The 24,698-nt window shown below is 39.1% G+C and overlaps 1 long non-coding RNA gene across 1 annotated transcript; it reads right to left on the bottom strand.

Annotated features, from left to right (window-relative positions):
• Positions 1–3,077: 3,077 nt before the first annotated feature.
• On the bottom strand, positions 3,078–23,874 carry LOC109492461. The gene is made up of 4 exons (XR_002736798.2): positions 23,707–23,874; positions 21,239–21,303; positions 20,567–20,643; positions 3,078–3,982 (listed from the first exon to the last, which is right to left on the bottom strand). It is a non-coding gene; the product is annotated as an uncharacterized LOC109492461 (long non-coding RNA).
• Between the last annotated feature and the right edge of the window lie 824 nt (positions 23,875–24,698).

The raw sequence follows: 24,698 nt of genomic DNA, 5'->3' as shown, positions 1-24,698 counted from the left end.
TGATCTCTAAACTCCACAAGTTATATTAGATGAGATGGATGTTGTACACAAATCACCTAATCCAGTGATTTTAAAAAGCAGAATTATTGGCACACCCTTGAAGCACAGAAAAGAAAGGACTCATCTCTCCTGGAAGCCTTGGAACACTCCTAGAGGCCGCGTCATTTGAGCTGGGCCTGGTCTCAGCAGGTACTAACTGAGAATGGGCATTATAGCGGCAGGGGACGTCATGAGCAAAGATGATGAAATGGGAAAATATAGATGTGTTCTATGAACCCTGAGAAGAACATCTATGAGTAGAATAGTAGAGGTAGTTAATAAAAATAGTTTTTATTTTCATGGGGTTTTTTAAAATAATATTTCATTTAATCCATTCAACTACCTGTTACATTGGAGAATCCTTCCTATTTTCAAGATGAAAATACTGACTTAAAGAAAAAAAAGCCTACAAGACCTATAACAAAGTACTAATTTTGGGTGATGGGGGTGGATAATGGGATCACAGAATGTTGTTGCTGCTATTGTTAGTGGAGAAGGGAGTATCAGTGGAAGATAACACCATATAGAGGAGGAAAAGTAGCTTATGGAAACACACCACACCAAAATACAAAGTTCTATGTAAACTCATGCCTTCCTTAAAAATGCACTTGTATTATCCAGTTCTTCTACTTAGTATTCTCACCACCCTTTCTCATTGTGCATTGTTAGTGCTCAGATTTGAGTCTCTCTTACTTTCCTCCATTAAAGGACTTCAAGATCCTTTGAAAGGTAGTTGATTTCATATCTTAGGGTTCAGGGAAAAGTCAGGATGGGTCTGGGACAGTCCATGCAGCCAGACAGTGTGCAAACTTCTATAAAATGCCAGAGGCAATGATCAAAGAACAAAAGAGCCAACTTAAAGGGGCTTCCCTTAGCCAAGATGAATTAAGGATGAATTAGCTTCTTGTCCTAGAAAAGCACATTGGCCACGCAGACTCAATCCCTTCTCTCTTTGGAGATGAATTGTCCCAATCCATACTTCCCAAACTTTTCATTTCATGGCACATGTAGAAAGGGTAACATTTGTCTAATGACACATTAATTCGTGGCACAGTATGAGGCCGTCCTCCCCTTGGGCTCCTGAGCACTGAGTCTCCAAGCAGTTCAGGGTACGGGGCGGGGGGGGGGGGGCGGCTCTGTCTTGGTCCCTGTGATTCATGGTAGCCATGGTGAATGGCATAGTAGGCTGGTGCAGCGTTCTGCTTGCTCTAGATGGTATAATAAAACACAAGGTTTATATTCAAGTAAGGTTTATTTATAGTCATTTTCAGTAATGCTAAGAGGCTAAATCAGTATCTCAAAATGGCAAGACCATGAGTGAGGTTCTGCCAGGCATGCTCAATTAAAGAAGAAATCATTACAGAAAGGCACTAGGTTTAAAAATTTTAAATCTAGATGAAAGACCAAAAATTAAAACTCCTATGATGTAATAAGTGAAACACTTGTAAAAAGAAACTTGGTTGAAAAACCAGAGAATAAGAACTACCTTAGATGCTGCCAACAGGTCAAGTGTCAATTTTTTGATTATTCAGATACCATAACTGAGTCCTTTTCCTTTGGTCAGTGGAGATATAAAAATACAAAATTACTGTAACTTTTGGAAGGCAAACCTAGAAAGAGATACAAATAAAGTAATGGTATTTCAATCTAAGATATTAACATTACAGTAACTAGTTTTTGTTTCAAGGTATAGATCAGCTTTTTAATAGTATTCATGTCTTCTTTTTAAGTGTTTAAATGCTAAGGATAGTTTATTGTGGTAGAATTGTGGGTTTTTTAAAAATGTTTATTCATTTTTGAGAGACAGAGATAGAGCATGAGCAGGGGAGGGGCAGAGAGAGAGGGAGACACAGGCTCCAGGCTCTGAGCTGTCAGCACAGAGCCCGACGCGGGACTCGAACTCACCATGAGATCATGACCTGAGCCGAAGTCGGACACTCAATTGACTGAGCCACCCGGGCGCCCCAGAATTGTGGGCTTTTTAAAATGTTTATTTATTTCTTTTGAGAGAGAGAGAGAGAGAGAGAGAGAGAGAGAATCCCAAGTGGGCTCCATACTGTCAGCACAGAGCCTGACATAGGGCTTGATCTCACAAACTGTAAGATCATGACCTGAGCCAAAATCAAGAGTCAGATGCTTACCTGACTGAGCCACCCAGGTGCCCCAGTAGAATTGTGGTTTTAACCAAATGTTTATAAGTATTTTTGCATCAGCAATCAATATTTAAATATTTGGGAAATTTTAACTTGATAGCTACATATGTTTTCAATTTTTTTAGTTTTGAGGTATGTATAAATATTGAAAGGAATATTGATTGTTTAAGGATTAAAGAAATGCTAATTATTTGATAAATTCATAAGGTTATTAAGCTGGGTATTAAATAAAGCACAAAAAGAAATGAATCCCAAAGGATTTGCAAATATTAAAGAATAATTTATTCATGGTACTGTGATAGAGCTCATTTAATGTAATGAGTATACATTAAATAACTAATTTATTATTGAGATCTAATGAACATATAACATTGTATTTACCTTAGACCTTATATATATAATGTATATATAAATCATATATATGATATATATAAATGAGATATATATATATATATATTATATACATATAAATGATCACCACAATACATTTAGTTAACACCCATCACCACACATAGTTACAAATGCTTTTTGTGTGTGATGAGAATTTTTAAGATCTACCCTTAGCAACTTTCAAATATGCAATGCAATATAGTCACTATGCTGTACATTGCATTCCAAGAACTTATTTATTTTGTAACTGGAAGTTTGTACCTTTTGACCCCCTTCAACCCATTTCACCCACCCCCTCACCAATCTGTTCTCTGTGTTTATGAGTTTGATTTTTTTGTTTGTTTGTTGTTTTATTTTTCCATTGTTTGTTTGTTTGTTTGTTTTAGACTCCACATTTAGTTGAGATCATACAGTGTTTATCTTTCTCTGTCTGGCTCATTTCACTTAGCATAATGCCCTCAAGGTCCATCCATATTGTTGCAAATGGCAGGATTTCATTCTCTTTTTCATAACTGAATAACATTCCTGTATATAATTTTTAATTAAAAAGAAAACCTTAAAAATATACATTAAAAACCCCATCTCCATTTGTCCACTCCACTCCCTAACACACCATATACCCCCACAAATACAAAGCAGATGAATGAATCAACACAGTTAATCAGGAACAGAGCTGAGGCATTTTTGTGTTCTGACCCCTGGCTCAGTATTTTCTTCCATGCCTCATGCAATAGTGTGAGAGAGGTACATGTAACTGGAAAGATAAAAGGGACTGATAGAATGCCTTGGCAATCCTGGCCATCTGACACAGGCAGTGGAATATGGTGGGATGTGTACTGGGAAAGATACATGGTTAATTATCTCAGGTCTGCTAGTTACTAGTGGGTGACTGAGGGCAGTCTCCTACTTTCCTTATGCCTCATTTTCTTCACCAATTCAACGCAGAGTTTAGAAATGCAATTTCTAATGTCGCTTCCAAATTCTCTAATTCTATGAAATATTGTGAAGGAGGCTTATTAACTTATAGAATAGAGAGAGCCTTGCTAAACTTTCAGGCCCTGCTCCTCACAAATCTGCCCCAGGATTTACTAACAGGAATACAAGTACACTCAAGATGGTCCAAGAAGGTCCCACAGTCTTCTGTCCTCTTCAGTTTTTCAGAAATTAATTGAAATCTTTGGTATTATCTTGGTGTTCTTCCCATTCTCTTTGTTCTTCTGGGCTATTCTTTTGCAATCATTTTATTGGGCTTTTGGAAGGCAGGGGAAATATTTGGGTCAGGCAGCCATATTAACTGGGACCTCATCATTTGATTTTTGAGTAGCATTACCTCACCAAGGTTGGAGGTCCTGCTTCCTCTTCCTGTCAGAGACACTTCCACATGGTAGTTGAGTAACGGCCTGAATAAATGGATAAATCTATGTGTTATTTATTTGAATTTAGATAATTATGTTCTTTAAAATATAAAGATTTCACTATCAGCGCTGTTTCAGATATTACCTGACAGTATTTTTTGGTTTTGGTTCTGGTTTAATATTCCCATTTCCCTCCATTTTAAAGCAAGTAAGAGAAGAGAAGGGAAGAGAAGAAGAAGTATCTTGAGTTTTAGAGGCAGTAGTAAAATTTCCATAATTAAGCTTTGGCCTATATTAGTGGTTCTCAAATTTTAGCCTGAATCAGGATCACCTGAAGGCCTTGTTAAAACACAGACTGCTAGACCCCAACTCTAGAATGTCTGGCTCAACATGTCTGGAGTGGAGCCTGAGAACTTTCACTTCTAGCAAGGTACTATGTGGTGTCAATGATGCTAGTCTAGGGACCATACTTTGAGAGGCACAGGACTACATGAAATATAGCACTTGGGGGGGCGCTTGGGTTAAGCTTGGTTAAGCTTCTGACTTCGGTTCAGGTCATGATCTCACTGCTCATGGGTTTGAGTCCCACATCAGGCTCTGTGCTGACAGCTCAGAGCCTGGAGCTTGCTTCAGATTCTGTCTCAGTCTCTCTGCCCCTCCCCTGCTCAAGCTCTGTCTGCCCCTCTCTCTCTTTGTCAAATATAAATAAAAATATTTTTAAAAATTAAAAAAAACAAATACAGCATTTAGGTATTGGAAGTAGATAAGGGGCACCTGGGTGGCTCAGTCAGTTGAGCATCCAACTCTTGATTTCAGCTCACGTCATGATCCCAGGGTCATGGGATCAAGCCTTGCATTGGACTCCACATTAAGCATGGAGCCTGCTCAGGATTCTTTCTGTCTCTCCCCTGCTTGTGCTCTCTCTCTCTCTCTCTCTAAAATGAAAAAAAAAGTAGATAAGTAATTTGTTTATTCATTAAATAAATAGTTGAATAATTACTCTGTATTGAGTATTGTTTTAGGTACAGGGTAATAAGCAAAAAAAAAATGTGGTTTCTGTTCTCAATGAAACTTTCTGATGGAATTTTCCAGTTTTTAACTACAGGTGTTTTTTTTTAATGTTTATTTATTTTTGAGAGAAAGAGACAGAATGTGAGTCGGGGAAGAGCAGAGAGAGAGGGAGACACAGAATCCAAAGCAGGGCCCAGGCTCTGTGCTGTCAGCACAGAGCCTGATGCGGGGCTCGAACCCACGAATCATGAGATCATGACCTGAGCTGAAGTCAGATGCTTAACCGACTGAGCCACCCAGGCGCCCCTAGAGGTTTTGATTAGAGGTCTGCTCAGCACAGAAAGTCTCCTCACGGTGCTATAGCATATCATGTTCATTCCCTTCTTTATTAGTCATTGTGGTTGTCTTGCTTGTTTTTCCTTTCAGTTTTATTGAAACTGAAGCATAATTGATATACAACACTGTATAAATTTAAGATGTATACCATAATGACTTTACATATGTGTATATTGTGAAATGATTACCAAATAAGTTTAGTGGACATCTATCACCTTCACCAGGGCTCTCTCACTCCTCTTAGGTAGAAAGACCCTTCTCTCTGACAGACCCAAGTTTTGCCTATACCTCTGTTCATTGTCTCCCTCTTCCCCAGCCCAGCCCTTGACCATTGGTTTCGGCTTTCACTTCTACCATGGCAATTAAGACTTCCTAACATATAATTTACCCTTCATTCTACACTGTTCTCTATCTTCAGCAGCTTCATTTGTGCCCCCACCATTTGCAGCCCCTACAAGGCAATGGGCCACATGTTACATTTCTTTGCAACTCCAACCCTCAGCTCCTCAAGGAGTTAAGAACACTCTAGGAGATAAATATGAGCTTGTTGATAGATTTGCTTGGAATGTCAACCTCCTTTTTGGAGGAACTGGGGTAGAATCAAAATTGCCACCATCATAACAAGAGTCAGACCACATGGTCAGACGTTGTTTGTGGTGGCTGGGGTGGAGTCAAAGGATTGGAGACCAGGGGAAAAAAAAAAACAGGTGTTTGGCTTAGGATTTTACTCAATTGACAGAAGCCAAGAATAGTTAATTTTTCTTTCAGTACAAAATTTGCCTTCTAAACAGAGTTTGTGCCTAAGAAAAAGTAATATGGTCAGAATGAACTGGAGAATAAGTTGTGGAATCAGGTGCCATCTGTGTTTTCTTGACTAGTGGATCTTAATTTTGCTGAAAATTAGTTCTGAGCTGGTAATAATTGAATAAACAGGTCCAAGATCACTTTTTATTACAATTGGATTAACTGGACATTAACTGCCACAATCTGGTCTAAATACGTTAAGATAAAGAGGAAACCTTGTTCATCCTGAAATAGATGCTACATAGAAATAGAAGAAAAGTACTTTAAAGATGAAAGGATCTTTGAGAGATGTATGAAATAATGGTTATGTGTGAGGCTCTGACCTGGAACCTGGTCTAATCCAGTTTGAATCTTTATTCTCCTCCTACTTTCTGTGTGGTCTTCGGAAAATTTTTTTTATCTCTCTGAATCTCAGTTTCTTTATGTGTGCAGAATTAGAGATTAAAAATATCACCTATTAAAGAATTAATGGGATAAATAAATGACAGTATAATAATGTACATGAAGCTCCTTGTATAATGTCTAGCTTATAGTAATAGCACAATAAATGACAGTTATTATGTAGTCCAATCCTGCCATTATACAGATGAAGAAACTGAGGCTCTGAGTAATTGAAGTAATTTATGGACAGAACTAAGACAAGAACTTAGGATTTCAGATTTCCAACCCAACACTCTATTCAGGTAATTTACCATTTATCACTCTCTCTGTAATTTTGATCTTTTGAATAGGCAATTTGTGAAAATTTGGGCAGTGAACTAAGATGAAATACATTTTTTCCTACTTTCTGTGAAAATTGGGTTTCAAGTTAAATATATATAACCTACCTATGAAAAAGGCTATTTTCAAACTCTTCAATAGTTATCATTTAATAAATCAACCATAAACATTATTTGTAAACTAGTTACAAGTCATTCTTTTTTTTTAATGTTTATTTATTTTTGAGAGAGAGAGTGAGACAGAGCATGAGCAAGGGAAGGCCAGAGAGAGGGAGACACAGAATCTGAAGCAGGATCCAGGCTCTGAGCTGTCACCACAGAGCCCGACCCGGGGCTCAAACCATGAACCGTGAGAACATGACCTGAGCCAAAGTCGGACGCCCAACCGACTGAGCCACCCAGGTGCCCCTAGTCATTCTTAACTGTTTAATTGAAAAATCTAATTCTTGGCAGCACTAATTTGAGTGTTGACTAAATTAGTTTGAGTTGTGGTACACACCTACATAGGCTGAGTAAAAACTGATGCCCTCCAGTCACATCAACTATTAATATAGGAAGTCACCAACTCAAGGTGTCCCTAATGCGAACAGTTGTCTCTTGTGAGTAATTTCAATGAGAGCAAAGTCATTATACCCAACACATCTATTTCTTTTTAACTCTTATAATAGTCAAAATGTCCTTCAAGCTCTCAGATAATTAATCCAGCAGCTACATGGCATTTAATATATTCCAGAAGTTGCAGCCATCATTGATCAACCCAAGAGTTTCTTTTCCTTTTCAGCGACAAGAGCACGAAGAAGTTATGGCCTGTTTATTTTGCAGTATAAGCATAGCCAATTTCCATGTAGTTCACCTAGTCCAGATGAAAGCCAGTTGTCCTGGACCTAATAGGTATTCAATACATGGTAGTTGAGTTGAAAGTGTCAAGGATGTGTAGTAATCTATTCATGTGTGGTGTGTTCATAAAAGTGATTAAAATTTGGGGTGCCTGGGTGGCTCAGTCGGTTGGGTGTCTGACTTCAGCTCAGGTCATCATCTAGTGGTTTGTGAGTTCGAGACCCACATGGGGCTCTGTACTGACAGCTCAGAGCCTGGATCCTGCTTCATATTCTGTGTCTCCCCCTCTCTTTGCCCCTCCCATGCTCATTCTCTGTCTCTCTCTGTTTCTCAATAATTAATAACCATTAAAAAATTTTTTTAAAAAGTGATTAAAATTTCATTTTAATGACTCTGCAGAGAGTATGCCCATGAGGAGAAAGAGAAACAACGAGCTTGACAAATTCTTTCAATGACAAGGTAATTCCAGATAAAAGATGCATCAGCCAGAATAATTTGGGTTGCAAGAGACAGCAACCAACTTGAGAAGAAAGGAGAAATGTACTGGCTCGTGAACTACAGGAAGATGATATGGGGCTGGATGAACTCAGGGACTGCAGGGCTGTTGACTTTCTCTCCACTCATTCTCAGACCAGATTTTCTGCAAGGCAGAAGATGCATCTGCCATTAGTCATGGGTTCATATCTTTTACAGCCTTGGGAAGAGAAAAAATAGGTCCTTTTTACCCTGTTCCAGTTGAAATAACCCAGGAAGGATTCTGAAAGGCCTGACTTGAGGCACATGCCCACCGTGGACAGTTGTGGCTTAGGATCTGAGGTACTCATAAAAGGGGATACCTCTCTGGATGCACAAAATTTATCCACTACTGCTAGTGCTTATTGAATGCTTATTTATGCCAGGCATACAAACTCTCATATTTGCTTCTAAAGTCAGGATCATGAGTATAGGAAGTGTCTGTAGGGACACACTGAATTGTTCTGAGGAGTACAAGGGAGCTGGCCTGGATGAAGAGAGAGGAAGCCAAAACACCAATGAAAATGACAAGCTGGACCCTCCCAGCAGGGTACCTCCTCCTCTATTCCTGAATCAATAGGAACAAAAGTGAACTCCAAAGGCAATCCCCTTCACCATCACCCCCAGCCCTAACCACACCTTTCTGAAGTGGGGTAGATCCAGGTTTTAAGGGGCCTAGACTTTACACAAGTCAGGATCCTTCTTTAAGAAAAAGAATACAAAATAATTTACTTCTGCAAATTTTACAACAAAATATGACCACACAAACACATTTTGAGTGCCCCTTAGCTGTGTCCCAAAATACAAGCTTTACTGGTTTCATGACAAATCTGCCTCTGGTAACATTTATCACAACAAACCACATTTGGAGCCAGGATTCAAATGACATCTAGGATCTTGAACACCCATCCTTTTTTTAGAACATCAACCAGTAGGACCCCTCCCCACTGGCACTTGTTTCTTGAGAACTTCTACAATTCAGGCTCTTTACTAATTTAGAATGTCCTTCTACCTCAATTAACTCAAATCCTGGAAATGCACCATTTTTATAATTATCAGAAACTGACTCCCACCCATCCCATACATGCATGATTTTTCTTTCTTTAGCAAAATATGGTCACTAAGGAGAAATAGGCTTGAGAACACCAATTATTCCAAGGCAAACACTTTGGCCTCAGTGTCACAGGCTTGAACCTGACATTCCCAGCCACAGCACTGCTGAAACTGATAGTCTAGTCATGTAGGGGATTTTCCTGACTCCGTGTCTGTCTCCCCATGGCTGTTTATTTGTATTGCTGTCTGCTTTGGTTTGGGACACTGACCTTATAAGCTGCTTCCTCAGACCAAGCCTGTAGCCAGAGAACTAGAAGTTTCCCTCTGTGCTCCTCACAGCCAACTGGAAGGAACTGGCTATTAATTCACGCTGTGTAACTGAAGAGGGAGAGGGGGGTTGGGGGGTAAGGGAGGGGTATGTGGAGAGAGAGAGTGAGGTTGAGAGAGGGGAGTCTTTTAAAATCCACACCAAGCCAGCTGTGGCTCTCTGGATAGCTGAGTCATAGACGACCAGGCAGTTCAGTTGGAAGGCACACTGTACATGCTAACTCTCAGGTTCCGGCTAGGGCGGGGGATAGTTAAATAAAAAGGGATGGGAGATAAAAAGAAAGAAAGAATGAGAGGAAGAAAGAAAGAAAGAAAGAAAGAAAGCAAGCAAGCCACAATTTAATTTCAGATAGCATTTCATTCTGAGACTTGCTGTGATCAGAGGTGAAGGACAAGAAGCTGGTTCCCCTACAAATGAGACTCCTTCCTCATGTGGTTAGTCAAGAATCAATTAGAGAAATCTGACTATTGCTATTTTGATTTTTAATACAAAAATTACAATAATTGCTAGAAAATGCTGGCTGCTGACTTTTTACTGGAACTGGCTAAAGGTTGTCTTGAAATGTCGGCCACTGAGTCACAGTTCATAATCAGCTGTGTCATGGCCAGATTGGGCAGTCTCATGACATATAAGAAGGTTATTATTACAGAAATAATTGGAGTAATGGTTATAGGTCCAAAATTTGTCTGGCATAAAAAAAATCTCCAAAGGATGACAAAGGAGGGTTGAAAAGAATCTAAGGAACAAAGATATCTAAGGAACATAGTAGACTACCACTGTCCTGGGCAGGGAATTGATTCCAGGGAGCATTTCCTGGGTAGTGGAGTAACATGTGCCCACTGGCAGTGGGATCTACTCATGGGAGTCATCACTGGTTCATTGTATTGGTGGCACCAGAGCAGTTTTCATGGACTCTATCAACTGCCTGCTGTCACCTCTTAGTTTTGTGGCTAGTGAGAGTCCTCTATGTCAATCCTGTCTACCTAAATTTCTAAGTGATTCTCAGACCTGTTCTTTCCACATTCTGAGCATAGATGCTCAGAGTATAGTGTGTTTCAGAAGGAAACCAGAGGGTCATGCTGATAAGATTTCCCACAAATCCCCACCAAGACTCAGCTAGGCCTAAGGTTAGTCAGTGATCCCTTTATTCATCTCTTCCCACAAGGTGTTTCTCCTCTCCTAGACATAGACTAGACAGATAAAAGGAGTGTGTGTGTGTGTGTGTGTGTGTGTGTGTGTGTGCATGCGAGCATTCTGAGGAGATAGGCACCATGGCCTCCTCTCTGTGGGTGACCTGGGCATCCTCTTACCTGAAGCGTTTGCTGCCATGTCTCCTCCTTCTCCCTAACTCCAGGTCACATTTTGCTCTAGTTTTGCTATAAGTTAGTGGTTTTCCACCCAATGTAAACTAGAATCATCTGGGGGACTTTAAAAAGTACAGGTATCAGGGCCCCATCCTACCTCCAAATTCTAGATTTAGATCATCCAGTGTGGCCCCACAAGGGTCATCAGTATTATTTTTAAAGCTCCTCACATAATCCTGATGTGAAATCCCTGGCCAACTCTCAATTGCTTTCTTACTGAGGCTACAGCAGCATTTCAGTGTCTGCCATGTAAAGGACCTATAACATTTAGCAGAAGCTTTTACACAGTACATGGAAAATCTTGGTTAATAATCACTTCTGGCTAGCATAATTAAATTCATTTTGGTTTTGTCTGCTTCCAAGGAGAAGGCAGAAAGCCTAAGCTGTGACCCAGACTCTGCCTGTACAACTTTGGGCAAGTAACTTATCCTCTTTGGAGCAGTATTTCTTCTCTAACAAAATGAATTTCTTAAATTAGATACTCTTTAAGATTTCTTTCAGTTCTAGCCTAAAAGGATTATAAAATCCAATGGACTTTTGTTCAGTACCGTCGTTAAATCAGGCTATGATTTATCAGTTGTGAGTCCGAGGGTGGCTCACTCATCTTCTCCAAGCTCCTCAGTTCCAAATGTGCAAAATTAGATGGGAAGACAGGGCTCAGATTTCCAAATCTGCTCTGCAGAAATTCCTAGCCCAAGAAATGCAAAAAAGATTCCCAGTGAAAGGAATCTGACAAATCTTTAAGTAGCAAACCTAGGTTGACTCCCTATAACTCAAAACTTTCCACTCATTTGATCATGAAGTCTACTCTTTTCTTCTTTTCTTTTCTTTTCTTTTCTTTTCTTTTCTTTTCTTTTCTTTTCTTTCTTTTCCTTTCTCTTCTCTTCTCTTCTCTTCTCTTCTCTTCTCTTCTCTTGTTCTCTTTTCTTTTCTTTTTTAATGTTATTTATTTTTGAGAGGGAGAGAGCACAAGTGGGGCAGGGGCAGAGAGAAAGGGACAGAAGATCCGAGGCAGGCTCCATTCTGACAGCAGTGAGCCCAATGTGGGGCTTGAACTTGTCAACTGTGAGACTATGACCTGAGCTGAAGTAGGATGCTCAACCGACTGAGCCACCCAGGTGCCCCAGAAGGCTACTGTTTTCTTGAAAATCCTATTGACATACCTAGAACTAACTGTAATACCTGATGATCAGACCTCTCCCCACACTTTTTTTTTTTTTTTTTTTTTTTTTTAGAGAGAGAGAGAGAAAGAGAGAAAGCTGGAGCAGGGGAGCAGGGCAGAGGGAGAGAATCTTAAGCAGGCTCCTCCACTTTTTAAGTTTTACTGCTTTGTGGTCAAGGCTACAAGTTTGTTACATAAAAGTGTGAATAATTTACTTGTTCCTTTGACATGTAAAATAGAGGATTATTGGTTCACTGCTCCACCCCAGCCTTTGGCCACTCAGTAGGCAAGGACACAATCTGAAACTAGCATCTTTTCGGGCTTGCCTTCTTTTGAGAAGACCATTTTTTAAAAATGAGATGTAATGTCAGAAGTCATTCTGGTTCAAGTATAAAATGGACCCTGACTCTCTTCACTGTAACCTGTATGAAACAGGTTGCATACAGAACAAGTAAATAAAAGTTGCTTGCTAACACAGTTTCTTTAGTTTGATGAAATAAGACCAATTTCATATAATCAGGAAGTTCAGAATCAGAGAAATCATCGATTGAGGCAATGTAAAGTGTCAAAAACAGTTCTACAGTTAGAATTTTTGGCTGGCCAGGTAACTTGGGCTCCTCACTTCATTCTTTTGTGCATTGGCTTTCTCATCTATAAGATGGAGGTAAGAATTGCCCCTAATACAAGTGCCTTTAATTATAGAAACAAGTGACTTAATATGTATAAAGCACCTAGAACAATGTTGGCACACGGTAAGCACTTAATAAATCTTTATTATTTTCTGGACCATGAATCACCACTTTGTGATCAATGTTAAATACATGTTGTAGACCTATTTTATCTGACCCACAAAATGAGTATACTTTTAACATTTGAATGTCTTTAGTAGGGCTTATACTTTATAGCTGACCTCAGGGCCCATCTCTCCTTATAGTCATATCTGACCACGGTAGTCATGTGTGAGTCTAGAATGCAGACTTACTAAAGCAGAAACTGTCAGAATCATGTTTGAATGCCAACTCATCAGGGCCTAACTGGTAGATGGGGCTTTCTTAGCATTTGTTGAATGAAAAAACGAGTGTATACACACACACACACACACACACACACACCCCAAATCCTTTCTAGAATATCCTTCACAAGGGATTGTTTTAGCCTCTGCAACAATATCTCCATGGTAGGGCATTAAGTATCTCTCATTCTGTATTTGGGCATTTCTGCTTATTGGGAGTTTATTTGTAATTCTCATTCAGTATCTGATATTTTGAAGTTAAAGGGGACCCTGGAGACAATCTGGTCCAATTCTCTTATTTGACAGTTGTTGGGAGGCCCAGTGACTCTCAGAAAGTCATTGCCCATTGTTGTGATACCAACCTATGAGTGGGTATACACTTCCCTCATGAATCAGAACTCAGCTTTGTAGTGTGATTTGAGTCTCTAATGCCTTGAAATACCAGTTTCTCAGGCAGTCAGCAACCATACTTTGATTCCTGAAGAACTTTCCAAATCTATTAGACAATCTTCTCTTGAAATGTAATCGTGAGTTCCTTCCTTTATCAACCAATGCCTAAGTTACTAATTAATCATTTGGTAAGGATGGAGATGAATAAGAAGAATGAAACACAGGATAGGCCCTGAGGGTAGAGACACATGTATCGAGGAGAAGGATTTAGGATGGAGAATAGAGAAGAAGGGCATTGGAGCCAAGCCCCATCTACTTCACAAGAAGGCCAGACATAGCCCAGATCCACATGCGGCCTGATCAGGATATTGCTCAACGTTCCCTGGGGAGGGGTTGGGAGTGGGGGACAGACAGTGGCTAATTTAATATAATCAACATGCAATAGGGCTCTTCACCATTAAAGGGAAAATTTAAAAAGAAGAAAAAAAGAATCTATTAGTATGCTTTCTAAAATCTCAATTCTAGCTGGAAATGGTTTCAGGGAAAGTGAGATGATGCAAGTCTAGTGCAGCTGAAATCGCCCTCATTCCTTGGCTCCCCATCAAACATTAGAAATCTTTCATCAGGGATTGCATCTCTGTCTCTTTTTCTCTTCCCCTTTCTCTCTGGAGTAGTGACTCTTAAACCCTTTTGATCATGGTCCTCTTGAGGCCCTGGTAAAAATTATAAATGCTCTCCCAGAAAAAAATGAACAAACATGAATAAGTTTGCGCATGACCTCAGGCAATATCCCCACCCCCTAAAACCAGTGCTCGTAGACTCAAACTAGGAATTTTTGCTCTTTAATGTCTGAGGGATGTGCTGGGATCTTTTATCTCCTGCCCCATATATTACCTGAAGCACTCCTGGGGATCAGGAGAAGGCAGATGTGTCCTGAGAACCTTACTGTAATAGGAATACACTCAACCAATCTGCTGACGCTTCCAGTATGAATTAAGGGTCTTTATCTTTATGCTCATGCTACCTTATGTCTAATTCTATGCTAGTGGTGACCACTCTGTATTATAACTATCTGTTTACTTGTGTATGCCATTCTCTGTGAGTTCTGCAAGGTCAGACTTTGACTCATGTCTTCATGGTTGTATCCTCAGGTACATTAGGATACAGCAGATAGGTACATAGGATCTTGGTCCATTTTTGTGGAATGGAGCGAAGGAGAGAGAGTGAGAGGGAGGGAGGAAGGGAAGAGGAAAGAGAGGAAGATATCCGTGGGATTTTCTAGAACTTTTCAAAACTTCCAATTCAATAATGGGGAACTAGGTGAGAAAGATAACCTGGATTTACATCACAGGTAGTCCTCTTGATGTTAGTATGGTCAACCATCAGAGTACTAGAAGGATAAACGTTGAGCTATGTTTGTTTCGACAGTATTCATGTCCTTGGAGAAGTAGTCGTGATGGCCTATTTAAACCTGTTAAAAGAAAGAAAAATAGCTGGAATAGTTGAAAACCTTTGGAATAGGATAAAAGCTTTTGAAGAGTTCAGAGCATTTGGCTAATGGAGATTTCAGCAGCCACCTTGCCTTCTCCTTCTCCCATCTCTGATTCTGCCTGGGTAGAGACAGTGTGAGAAGAGAACCCACTAGGGGAGGAAGGCATGGCTGGTGTGTGGTAGAATTATTCTCAGTCATAATAGGAGTTGGTAGATCAGTGTCCAGGCTTTACTCGCTCATCTCCATTAGCTTCTTTAACATAAATCTGTTGATTTTATTCTCTCAGCATCCATTCATACCTACACTGGTAATAATATAATAGTTTTTCCTTTGGGGAGTGACTACACTCAAACCTCTAAATCTTAGATCTAGATGGTGATGGTTGACCAATCCCTTTATCTCTAGAGATAACAGGTGGACCAGATCTGGTTAATTAGTGTATTGCAGCTTTCAATCATAACAATCCACTTTTAGGAGCCATAAGACCTAAGCCTAGCCAATGAGTCAATTATGTGGTGTTTGTAGAAATTATTAAAAAGAGAAGCTCTCTTTCCATTTGACTGGAAGCCAGGAGGATATAAGCCTGGATCTTCTGGGGGCCATGAATGGAGAAGACAGGTATGTGCATGGAGCCAAGACAGAGCAGAGTAGGACAGAGATGGAGAGCAACTGGGTCCTGGAGGCTATTTGAACCCTGGTATCCATCTCTTCTGAGGTTTTCCAGACCCTCTTTTCTTTGGTGAATGTTGGAGCATAAGCCAGTTTAAGATGAGTTTCTGTTATTTTATTTTTTAATTTTTTTAATGTTTATTTTTGAGAGAGAGAGAAAGAGAGAGACAAAATACAAGCGGGGGAGGGGCAGAGGGAGACAGAGAATATGAAGACAGAGGGGGAGACATAGAATCCGAAGCAGGCTCCAGGCTCTGAGCTGTCAGCACAGAGCCCAACACAGGGTTTGAACCCATGGACGGTGAGATCATGACCTGAGTTGAGGTTGGACGCTTAACCAACTGAGCCATCCAGGCATCCCAGTTGGGGGTTTCTGTTTTTATGAATAAAGGAGTCTTATCTGCTATTTCTCTTTTCTGGTCTTTCATGTTTTGGTAAGAACCTACCATTGTGGCTCTGACTTTTATAGATTTCTTCCTCCCTCTCTCTATCTTATTATGTTAATGTTATTTCCTTGGTATCTTTAATAAAGCCATTTCCATTATGGAACATGGATGGGAAGGAAGCGTTCGGAGAGTGACTATAACCAAAGTGAGGTCTCCTGTTAGACCATTGACTGGGAAACTGTCCCTGGGGTTTGAGGTGTTCAGGAGTCCAGAGAACCCCATGGAAGGCAGGAAAGTGCAGTTTTCTGTCCAAATATATTATTATGCAGAACTTCGGCTGAGGAGTTTAGTGCCTTTGTTAGCCCATACTGAGCATACTGCCAATCTGGTATCCAGCATAAGATATGCCACTGATTACAAACTTGAAAAATAGAAAAGAGCGGGGTGTACTCGGGAAGAAAGGAAGAATGGTAGAAACAATTTAGCAATTTTTCAGGGCAAAAATACTAGAATGCCAAAACAGCTCTTAGAACATACATACATACATGCAATGTGAGTTATTAAATAAATTAAATTTAGCATATTATGCTTTAAAAAGCACAGCATGTACAATATATTTTAGGACTATTTTTAATCTACTCCAACACTGCAATATTTTCTAAAGATTTGGCATGGAAAATAATAAGGTTTGATTATCTGGAAAATTTGCTTGTATGCAATATCTCTTTCTCTGATGATGCCTGATAAAGTGAATATTACTATATTAGGCATTATCCTGCCAAAACATGAATCACTTAAAAGGTCCTTTTGTAAGTCTATCATAAGGATCCTATGATTGTATTTCTTACATTTTGAAAGTAAAAGTCTTATCTAAAATTCTATCTCAGGGGCAGAAAAGGAGAGACCCAAAACCAATAGTTTTGGGGCCAAATGCTAATGATCAGCAGGCAAGATGATAGTGAGATATCTAGTACTGGTGAGCCAAACCTATGTCTTTTCACTCTCAAACAACCCCTTTGCCATATAGGTCTTATGAAGCAGTGCCCCCAAACCCCAAATCCAGAGGAAAGTGGGCCTCTGAGGCGTCGAGAGAGAACCAGACATCCTACTACATCCTCTCACATAGAGGACCATTAGCCTATTTTAGAATAAAGAAATTAAGAAGCCCACACATCTAGTCAGAGGACAAGCCCAGCAGCAACTCAGAAATTCCTGGCTTGGACGGATAAACTCTCTGAATCTCATCAATTCCTACTGACAACCAAATGGTGACAGATTGAGGCCTTTACGTTTGAAGGCAGACGACATGTCAACCAGCACCACCTAGTGGAACAGAAGGATTAATCAATTCACAACATCTCTTCACTCTTGCAGGGTTGTTTACTCATACAACTATCGACTTGTGAGTGTTGATTCTGCATCATGCTCCTTGCGGGAAAAGTCAGAAAATTACAAGGAATAGAAATGGAGGTGCCAAGAGCTGAAAATATTCTGGCCTTTGGAATGCTCCAGAAATGTAGGGACAGAGAACTGCAATGGCTTAACATCATCAACCATCACTGGGGTTTAAATTAATAAAAAATAGGAAGCATGTATTACTTCTAAAAATACTTTATAAAAAGTAGGAAAGCATTACTTTAAAAAGTAAGAGCCATATTTAAAATGCAATCTCATGGCCAAAAAAAAAAAAAAAGGAGAAAAGGTACAGATAATTTAGAGGAACACACTGGGTTTGGCTCTGCCCATTCATCTCCAACCAGTGGTCATTTGTATTCACTCAGTAGAAGGGAAGCCATGAGAATTCATTGGTGAACAAGTGATAAAAGTACACAGAAGATAATCTCAAAGTTTCCTGTTGGAAATGGAACTCTAACCCTCAACACAGAACCAGAAAAACTGTGATTCTTGACTATTGCTCTTTTAATAGTGATTGGCAAATTGGGAAAAAGTTATAATTGGATAAATTGCAACACCCCCCCAACCACCTTGTCCCAGATAACATTAGAATGGCCTGATTGAAGCCTGGTTTTGAACTCTCAAGTATACATGTATAATTAGGACTCTTGAATACAAATATGCAAAACTCCAACTGGAACTAGCTTAGTCCAGGGAAAAGGAGTTTATTGGAAGGTTTCTGTGGATATTTTATTTAATCAAAGAAATAGTTGAATAGAATTCACAGTGAATTCTATCTCACTGTGGAAATGAGAGCAGTGCCTTTGGATCTCAGGAACAGTGGGAACCAGGGGTTGGAATGCTACCTGGGCTTTCTTGCCTCATCCTTGCCTTTGGCCTCTTTCTGGGTCAAGTTCACTTTTTCTCATAGCAAACCAGTTTTTCCTTTATGATGGGAAACATGACCACTGAACATTCAAATCTCTTTTCTTACAGCTTTTGCCACCTGAGAGAGGTTGGCCCCCTTTCCTCAACTCTGATTTTAAAATTCCATGGAGGGACTGATTGAGATCAGATGCCTATAGTTGCTGTGCTGATAGTGCTGCAGATACCCTTACAAATTATGAAATAATGGTATTTTGGAATCACCAATACAATCTTCCATGAGATCTCACACCAGCCAATTCCTCACATTAGAAATCCTTCATTTTGGGACTATGTCTTCAACACCTTCTATGGATTTCTGACCATCCAGAATTCAACAGGGATGGGTCACTTACCAGGAGAAACCAAATTGCCTACATGGAACACAGATCAGCTGCTGAAGTCCAATCTACACCCATATTCATATAAGAGAGCAAGACAGTTCTAAACATAAGAACATTAATTCAGAACTGAACAGAATTATAATGTCACATGTTCATTGGGCTAAGGAGGAAGAAAGTGTTTTTACCTGGGCTTTTTCCCATGAGGGGAAAATGAGAGGAAGTGGATTTATACCCCTGCCTGGGCTCCTTGAGTGGTGAGACAGGAATATCTCTGGAGGGAGATTGCAAGGGTAGGATTTGAGAACAGAAAATTTGGGCTTTCCTGTGTTGGTATGTCAATCCATTGGTCATGTTTCAAAGTTTTAAAATCATAGCCCACACACAGCACAGCCCTAATGTGAGCTTTTATTCCCCTTGCCTAGAAAGTTGAAACACTCTTCCCCTTACACTGTAAGTCTACTTTTGCAACCAAATCAATTCAACTTGGGTTAAATAGTTCTCAAAAGTGACAAATGAAAACAATGGATTCAAACTTCAAATGGATGAATTAGTGTGTTCTTGTCCTAACTTTCAGCTAGTATGGGTACCTGACCCTACAAACCAATCTAATATAAGATAGCATTCTAAATTGTGACTACAACTTGTCAGAGGATAAAGGACTCTGGGGTAGTAGCAATTTTCCCCTCTTTATCCTATTGACATAGGATTTCTCAGTCAATAATTGCAGTGAACCTAGAAGAAGAGGTGATGCTGAGAGCAGAGGAGATCAATTAAGGAATGTTACATAAGAGCCCAAAATATGAGTATCTAATTTCCCAGTCATTGTGAATAGTTATTTTATTCAAAAAGTAATAAACTATGATATTTAAATGGAAGCTCATGCAAGAATTGAGAAGCTATTAATACAAAGATAAAGAGATTGCATCTTTGGTAGAAAAGATAATACCAGTAAGCCAACAGAATGATGAAATTAACTAAAGGAAAATGGAGAGGATTATCAGCAGAAGGGATCTTTGAGGGGGAAATGGGGCAGGTTGAATTACAGACATTTGATGAAGCCAGTAAGCCATTCAAATGAAGTTCTGACTTGAGGGGGATTGTGGTAAAGGTAGATGAAATGAAGAGGTGGAATTCAACTATGGATTCAAGTATGGGCTGAACCACTGAATAGGACAATATTTGTAATGGTTACAATTACGTGTTTCACTGCAAGTCTTTATTTTCTAATATAAAATAATTGCTTTCTGATACTGAAGCGAAGAATTTTCAATTCATTGATTGGTGCTAAATTATACTTCTGGGTCAAGCATAAAAAATAAGCTACCACCAAATAACCTAAAGTCCACTCTTTGAAGATATAAATTCAGCTTATCACACTATTAAAGATGTTGTAACTAGCCCTTTGGGGGCAATAAACCTTCACATTCTGACATAGAATACCCAGAAACTCCACTATATTTTCTCTTCATCAGACTTTGGTGCATAGCTGGTGTGGAAAATATTTCATTTTTGAATAACTTTTCATGTGTTCCATGCAAGAATCTTGAGGAAAATACTCAGCGAGAGGAGCTAGATGGCAATTATAAAGCAGAGCACACAAGAAACCCATTCTTTCATTCAAATTGTAAGACAACTTGATGGACCATTTCTAATTGGCCAGAAGCCTTAATTTACTAAAACTACTGCTCTATGTCTATTTGTATAAGAAAGAATCAGACAATGTGGCAACAGCTTTATTATAAATAACTCCAACCCTAAGTGCCGTATAATGGACAACAGGGGGTCACACACACATATTCAGCCCAATCTACTTCAGCAACAGAACTAAATGGTTGGAAGTCATTTAACTGGAGTCATTCATTCATCCCATAGTATTGTTTGAGTACTTACTATATTTCAGACAGTGTTCTAGGCCCTGGAGTAACAATTCTGGATGTCACAAAGCCCCTTCTTTCATGAAGCTTACACTGAAGGGAGACAAAGAATAAACAAGTCAATATGTAGCATATCAATTAGTGACATGTGCTGTGAAGGAAAAAGCAAAGCAGTGAAAGGGTGGAAAAATGGAGGGAAAACTTGGAGAGATTTTTTTTTTAATCAAGTGTGGTCATAGGAAGTCTCTCTGATTAAGTGACATTTGAACAGAGATCTGGTTAAGACTATGGCATGATCAGATAAAACATTGCTTTTAGTTGCCATATTCTGCTAAGCCAAGGAAGAAGATGGGTGCATTTCAAGAGCTGCTTCAACAAGATTTTTAAAGAAAACACTAACCCTCAGCTAATTAAAATAGCCAATTAGCCAGAATTCCTCCCAACCTTCTTTCCTGGGCATTGCAGTTATAGGAAAGCAGCAATACATACATTTGCATCTTTAATGATATATCCAGACACCACATGTTATAGTGGAAAAAGGATGATTTTCAAAATACTTGAAGAGAAGGGGCTATGTGATTGGTGGGCTCTGCTCAGAATTCCAAGCCCATCTCTTTGTGGTCTTGAGTCAGTTGGTTAACCTACTCAAGTTCTACTTTTACTGTGGAAAAAAGATCACAACACCTACCTTTTGGACTGGCCGTAAGGATTAAATCAGATGACATATGTAAGATCTGGGCACCTAGGAAGCACCTAAGAACAGGTTAAAACATGTTAGCTGTATTCCCCTGAAATCCCTAGAGAATTACTAACCCATGAAAAGTGTCACAGAGCAATGTAATAAACATAAAATTTTATTTTATTTCCCAGAAACAGAATTGTAAATTTCAGGATGTCCAGGAAACCAGTGCCTAAACTGCACTTAAGATTTATTGAAATGATTACACTACTCCACTGTTGGTGTCAGTCTCCCATCTGGACTCTCTGTTTAAAATATTTTATTCCTAAATATCAGGTCAACAGACAATACTGAGAATGAGTACCATGTCTGGAATTTGATGCTGAGCCCTAACATTAAAACAGCTAGTCAAGCATGCGAGGCAATACACTTGGATGCAACTTCTCATGGTCTGCAAGATTTTCCCTTGGTCTAGTGGGGGTGGGTCTGGGATGAGTGTCCATGAATTCCCATGCAACATTCATTACAACGGTTTTAGAAACCCAGTACATACTTCATTGCATTTCCCTAAAATAGAATGGATAAGACCTGCTCAGTTCTATTTTAAACTCATTTGTGTATTATTCTTCCCTTTATTGCACATTTACAGCATTAGGATTAGAAAAAAAAATTCCTTCATCCTGTTTAGTACTTTGTGCTCTGTGTGGTGGTTTCTTTATAATATATGAATGAGCTATTTTCTTATTTCTGTTTGTTATTTGAGGAGGCTAGTGGCATGAGAGCTCCAGGGTGCTCATTATTCTGTTTTTTTCCAAAATTATTTTTAACTTTTCCATGGACAATACTAGCAAAGAGAGATTAAACCACTTTTGAACATCACCATGCTATCCTTATGCCAAAGCCTTTCTTCAGAGGTTCATACCATTTTTACAGATGTGATGTTCTCAAAATGGAAAGGTAATATCTTGCTTCATTTTAAACCTACTTTTAATATGGGTGCAAACTCTACTTGAGATTATGTGCATACCTGGAATGAACCCCCCTGACTTGATATCTGAGAATTTTCTCTAAGCCTTCGAGGGGATTCAGTCAACTCAAGGAAGAACCTAATATTTGTCCACTGTTTCAGAGGCCCTTGTATGCTTACTAGCCCTGCCATAAGTGGACTTGACAGTTTTGATTTCCAGTACCAAGTGTGAAGTCAAAGGAAATCTTTGAACCTGGTTAGATGGACATTCTGATAGTGATAATAATTAAATCTATATGAAGAAGTCTTTTGCTGAAATTAGTGTCACTTTCAAATAATAATTTGTACCTCATTATTAAAGTTTACACAACACTTTCAAGCATATTAGCTTCTATAATCATTGCAAGTCATTGTGGAGGAAATTACTGTGTTCACTTTACAGATGAGAAAAACCAAAACTTAAGAAGTTAAGCAGTTTGCCCAAGATTATGCAGCTAGTAAATGGCCATTGGACTGAGCTCCTCTTTCCCCCAAGGTCATCCAGTTCCTATGCCCTATAGATATACTTATTCTTAGTGCATTACATAAGCTACCAACATTTTTAATGCTATTTTACCTTATCATTAGATTCCTGACTTTCAGGTAGCTGATAGGTCATGGATACTCCAAAAATCTCTACTGTCTGTGGGAAGCAGATTTGCAGATAATAAAAACTACAGTGGAACATATGTAGTTCTAGGGTTTAATGACAAAAGAAGACTTTCAATTATCTCTTTCATTCCTTGTAAGATTTACCTCAAACCCTTTCTACTCTTCAAAACCCACCCTGCTCATCCGAAATCATAGTGGGATCCTTCAGCATTTACCATCTAGACTTAGTCTACTTCTATCTACCTACTATCTGGATCCCTTAACATTTACTATTTAGATCACTCATTTGGTATTTCATGATGAATGCCTTGTGTACATCATGTGTTATTGACTTGTATTATTATTATTATTATTATTATTATTATTATTGGTGGTGTTGTTTTTATTGTCCCGAATTGCCTCTCAACTAGAGGCTAAGCTTATAGAAAGAAAGCAGGAGTCATAACTTAAACTTTTTTCAATTCCTTAGGTTTAAGGTTGCCTATTAAAATATTAATAAAAATTGAACCAGAAAAAATACGTTGTTATAACTATGATAATTGGTTAACATAACTGATTTTGTTGGGTAGTCATGTGATACAGAAATGTCATCGAGATTTAAGTAGATTCATTTTGGAAAAACTTTTGTTTCCTTTTGAGATGGCCAGGGAGAAGAGAACTTGCTGGCTCATCCCTTCTCTTTTCTCTTGAACTGAACATGGACATATGGCCTTGTCCTGTAACAGCTATCATGTGACATGAGGCACTAAGCATGAGACTGAAAAGACATGAGGCAAAAATGGTAGGGCAGAAAAATCAAAGGAAAAATCCTGTGTCTTTGATGACACCAATGAGCAGTCACACCACTACCAGCACTCACCTCCCTCTAGTCTTATTAATGAGATGCTACATGTTTACACTGTTTATGCCATTTATAACTCCGATTGATGTATTCAAAGTTTCATACTGCAGTTGAACCACACATCCTTCCTTGAACTTCCTAATTGGCAAAACAACAACAACAAAAGAGATACTTAAACGGTTATTATTTGTCATTATCCTTAAGGAGAAAAACATTAGTTACTCAAGGGAAGCATAGCTTTTCATGAAACTTAGTTCTTCAAAAAAAAAAAAAAAAAATGGCTTCAGGAAGGGTGCCAAAGAAAGACATTGAATTACGTAGAAAATACATGCAAATCATATCTCCACATTAAATGCAAAATTAAATTTCATGTGGTTGTTTCCTGTAGCACTTTTTAATGTATATCAAGGACATAATACCAAACGCTCATTCAGTGAAAACATACAAGAGATATAGGATTTTGCCATTTGTGACAACATGGATGTATCTAGACAGTATTACACTAAGTGAAATAAGTCAGAGATGGGGCGCCTGGGTGGCTCAGTCGGTTCAGCGTCCAACTTCGGCTCAGGTCATGATCTCAGGGTCCGTGGGTTCGAGCCCCGCATCGGGCTCTGTGCTGACAGCTCAGAGCCTGAAGCCTGCTTCAGGTTCTGTGTCTCCCTTTCTCTCTGACCCTCCCCCATTCATGTCTCTGTCTCAAAAATAAATAAACATTAAAAAAATTTTTTTAAATAAAAAAAAGAAATAAGTCAGAGAAAGACAAATACCATATGAGTTCACTTATATGAGGAATCTAAAAAACAAAACAAATAATAAACACACAAAAAGCAGAATCAGATCTATAAATACAGAGAACAAACTGATGGTTGCCAGGGGGCAGGGGGGTGAAGGGATGAGCAAGATGGGTGAAGGGGACTGGGAGATACACACTTCCAGTTATGGAAATGAATAAGTCATGTGACTAAAAAGCCCAGGATAGAGAATATAGTCAATGGTATTATAATAGT

The sequence above is a fragment of the Felis catus genome, chromosome D2 (genome assembly GCF_018350175.1).
Source record: "Felis catus isolate Fca126 chromosome D2, F.catus_Fca126_mat1.0, whole genome shotgun sequence".
NCBI classification, from domain to species: Eukaryota; Metazoa; Chordata; class Mammalia; order Carnivora; family Felidae; genus Felis; species Felis catus.
Note: the sequence above shows the minus strand (reverse complement) of the source record. Positions and strands in the feature narration are given on the sequence as shown.